Source organism: Simochromis diagramma, unplaced genomic scaffold (assembly GCF_900408965.1).
Source record: "Simochromis diagramma unplaced genomic scaffold, fSimDia1.1 OVJJ01000439.1, whole genome shotgun sequence".
Taxonomy (NCBI): Eukaryota; Metazoa; Chordata; class Actinopteri; order Cichliformes; family Cichlidae; genus Simochromis; species Simochromis diagramma.
In genome coordinates, this window is record NW_024386899.1 from 573,102 (window position 1) to 577,556 (window position 4,455).

The following is a 4,455-nucleotide window of genomic DNA, read 5'->3' on the forward strand; positions in this document are numbered from 1 at the left end:
AGGGTTATGTCCAGCTGAGCCTGGTACGCCCCACAGCTCTGGGCTTTAAAACAACACACACAGAGGTATGAGTGTGAATAATGATGGAGCAGTGATGTGAGTGCTGAGCTGTGACATGGAGAAGAGTCATGGACAGTTAGAGATGGTCATCTCACCTCTGAGCTTTGGTCTGGCTCTCATGTTCCCCACACAGAGTGCTTTTAGAGGGAGGGACTCCCTCCTCTCTGTCCTCACACTGATCCATGCTGCTCAATTCAGCTCACACACACTTTCTACCTTCACCTGCAGAGGAAACACAAATCAGCCCAGCGACACACTGACTGACCCACTCAGCACCCACTGATTAATTCAGACACGTTTTAATCCCCAAAAGTTGATTCTGTTCATCTGGATGTTTTCAGTGGGAGAAACGTTTCATGACTCATCCAGGTGACTCCTTCAGTCTCAGCTGACTGCAGGTTTCCAACCTTATAAACAGGACATTTGCACAATGGCTGGGAGGTCATGACCATTGATCAACAATCACTGATCAATGGCCATGAGTCCCATTCACAGAGAGTTGGGGAATGTCTGCAATCACAGCATTACTAACCTAACCCTTACCTGGATGATTGAGCATCCAGACACTTTTTAATATTTTACTCATTTCTGAAGCTTTTTACCAACTTTGTTCAAATTGGTCTGCTGTCATTTTATTGTTGACAAAAAGAGATTTTGAGTTTGAGTGTTGACGTTTCCATGTGGGACTGTTGCTGCAACACCAGGATGTTACTACAGAATACACTTTATATTGTGAGCACTTGGATGTTAGTCCAGTGGTCCTAAACTGACACACCTGCACCTGGATTCATTCTGACCAGATTTTAACCCAACAGTGTTTCATACTTAATACATCAGACACAAACTCTGCAGCTGTCATTGTGTGCAGTGTGTGTGCAGTGTGTGTGCAGTGTGTGTGCAGTGTGTGTGCAGCGGGTCACTGTGTCCTATGAGTGTTATACTACAATAAACAGAGCCTGACCGCGGGCATAAAGAGGGCAAAAACCCACTTATGCTCTAAAGATGAAGTTCTGTTTCTCTTCAAATGAGCCTCAGAGCATGTGGAGGGTCATTGAACGCATCACAGATGACCTCAAGAACAACAGGCTGAAGAACATAAAAACAAACGCAGAGTTTCTGTCTGATGGTTTGAACATGAAACAGGAATTATTGAACAAAAACGGCCAGTTTACTCATTTATGATCAATCATCAACGCATTCACCTACAATACACGAATGAACATCAGCAGTTAAACTGAAAATAACCTGCATACAAATACGACAGCAGACGAGCAGACGAGCAGAGAAATGCATTTTATAGATGAAGTGTTGGCAGCGACTTCCGAAAAGCAACTCTTAGGACAGCCCTGTCTCACTGTCAGCAGTTAATGAACATCCACCTAACCAAGAATTTGTGCGCAGCATAAAGGTCCTTTCACATCAGACGCAGCTGCTAATGCTAACTGCTAACTTAAAGCCAAGGATGCAGAATTTGTTGCGCTGGCTGCTGAGCTCTGTGGGGTTTTGCAGCAGCTCTACTAGATGCACCTGCTCCTTGTCGTTTCTATCTCTGACTTTGTCCTCTACAAGAGTTTTTTTTTTTTTGTTGGTTCTTTAAATGTTCAGTAAAAACATGTATGCTCATTCATAACGAAGAAAGCTTTGTAACTATCCCCACTGTAACTTGAAACGTGAGTGTAGTTTCACGCGTATTTCTTGGTTAAGTCCACACACAAATTATTTTTCCACCTACAAATCCTGATTTACAAGTACAAAATATTTATGACCACAATTTGAGCCCATACAGCCACAGACTGACGGAGGCAGGAGAAGCTGCCTACAGACATCAGTCAGTGGATCCACAGTAACATCGAGTTCAGCTGCTGATCATCAACTGTTTCTGTCTCGTTCCCAGACTCTGATCTCACATAAAACGAAGCAGATTTATGCTGAAACTAAGCTGCACACAGCTGATGTCAGCCAGGAAAACAGTACAGACTGCTAACGGTACCTTAACTTCGAGACGATCAACTGCGCCACAACATTCACGAAAGCGAAAGTAAAAGCGACGGAAGGAAACGCCCAGAGAGGCGTTTGAGGGACGGTCAGAGTCAGGAACCTCAGAAACGCATCAGGCTGGAGTTTAATTCTGTTTTCCATCTTTAGAAACATCTGGAAATAGTTATAAAAACGCTGCGTAATAAAGAAAAATAGTGTAGATTAGTTTGAGTTGTGTTTAGCTGAGCTGTGTCTTTAATCTGAAGTTCATTCTGTGGAGGAGCAGCAAGACTTTCAGTGTTACTCTCAGAGAAAGCCTCCCAAATGTCTGTTGTCTTAATAGTGGAATTATCTGGAAAATGAACCAGTTCTTATGAGCTGCTTTTCTGTATGAGCAGTCAAAGCATTTTATACAGCGTGCTTCATTCACACAAGCACTTCTTTTTCTAACAATGACACTATGATGGATGCATCGGAGAGCAAGTCGGGGTTCCACATCTTGCCCAAGGATACCGTGGCGTGCAGACTGGAGCAGCCAGGGATCAAACCTCCAACCTCCCAGTTAGTAATTCTACCTGCTGAGCTACAGTCTGTACTTCCTGAACATCACACCCTCCTTTTGTTTCTTTATTTCCAGTAGCAACCAGGACCATAATGAACCCTGACTCCAACAGACACTCAGGATCCACCTGCCCAGTAAGTCACCCGCTAACTGCAACTATCAGAGCCCTGACCTTCTGCAGAGACGAGTCACACTGAACACAGCAAGTGTCCCTGCTCTCAGATACAAAACCTGCCTTTAAAAGTTCAGAGTAATGAAATCAGCAGTTCTGATTCTATCATTTGTAGTCTCACACACCACTTGTGCACTTTTTTTGTTTTGGTTCACATTGGTTGATATTCTGCTGTAAACAACTAATGAGAACATTTTGTAAACCTCTGAGTGTCCATCAGGATCCTGTAGAAACAGCTTCCATGTCAAAGATCAATATTCTGAATTCTGTTTTGAAAGAAAAAGATTTCTAGAAAATTCTCTAAAGAATTCAACATCTGTTTTGTTTTCTACTATTTTTTTAAAAAGTCACTCTAGCACAGATTTCTTTAGCCAAACATCTTTCTGTTTCTTCCATACAAACTTTAAACATGCAAACACTCAACACAGCAACACTGACAGCTTTTGAGTGTAACTTTCATTCAAATTAAACTTCATACACAATTACAATAATGAAAAAAACCCCCCACTAAATATTAAAACACTACAACCACTGAAGAAATAAAAACCAATCACAATCAACATCAAAATATGATGCAACCAGTCTGTTGGTGGGGGAGGCTGTAGTGTTTTATTATAGGGACATCCTATCTGAAGGTTCTGTTTTCTTGGTTAATAAGCTTCCTGCTTTTATGACCCTTTTGGTGAGCAGGAGGTCACACAAACGCACCCCCAAACACAAATACACACACACATACACACACGTGCTTACACGTGCACACACACACACACACACACACACACACAAACACACACACACACACACAGTGCCTTATCTTTTGTAACCATAGGGGGTTTTACAATGGGAGGTGCTTGTGTGTACTGTAACTGTTTTCAATAAAAGGCAGCAAGGAAGGCTGTTTATTTGATCCTGGCTAGCAGACAGGTGAGGAGCGTTTAGCTCCAAGAGCCTGGTTCCAACCAGCCTCCCTTGCTACAAGTAAAAACCGGTTAAAGATGTTCATGTTGTTTCTTTGCTTGTCGTTAACAAGAATAAGTTTCTAAACCAGCAGGGCCTGTGGAAGCACAGACCCAACATTTATTTGGTCCTTCCGAGCTGGAGCCCAACGCATCGCGTCCACCGAGGAGACACTGAAGTCTGCTAGAAGCCAGGAGGTCTGGGACGCCCGATGAAAGCCCTGGTGCTTAATTTTGTCGCCAGGCCGGTGAGTTAGCATCTGAGCTCCCCTCGGGTTGGATGGCAATTGACGGGATCCAGAGACTCTTCCCGTGAACGAAAAATAACACAGACAATAAATACAGAAGGCCTTATGCATCACCGTGACTGCGTGTGTAGACGCAAGTCCGGGGGAGCGCTGGTTGGGCAGGTGCACGCAGACCTAAAACAATAGAGAGCGGCTACGTGACTGTGTGGTTAAACGCAGGTACGGGAGTGCGCTAGCTGTGCATGCAGACACAAGCTACCTGGTTTCTCCACCGGTTTTTCTTTACTTTTTTTAAGGAGGTCTGGTTTCCCCACCAGTTTTTTAATTATTCTAAGGAGGTCTGGTTTCTTCGCCAGTTTTTAAGGAGGGTTAAGGATGGTTGCTCCACCGAAAGGAGGTTTTTCCTCTGCCGCTGAGGGCGTTGAGTGTTTGTTTAATCCACCAATATGTAAGGAGGATAGAGCTCTCTTTGGTGTGTGA

General features: G+C 43.7%; 1 long non-coding RNA gene across 1 annotated transcript; it reads right to left on the reverse strand.

Moving 5' to 3' along the window:
• Window positions 1-661: 661 nt before the first annotated feature.
• On the reverse strand, window positions 662-3,241 carry LOC120735319. Its single transcript, XR_005696225.1, has 2 exons — window positions 1,851-3,241; window positions 662-1,439 (listed from the first exon to the last, which is right to left on the reverse strand). It is a non-coding gene; the product is annotated as an uncharacterized LOC120735319 (long non-coding RNA).
• Between the last annotated feature and the right edge of the window lie 1,214 nt (window positions 3,242-4,455).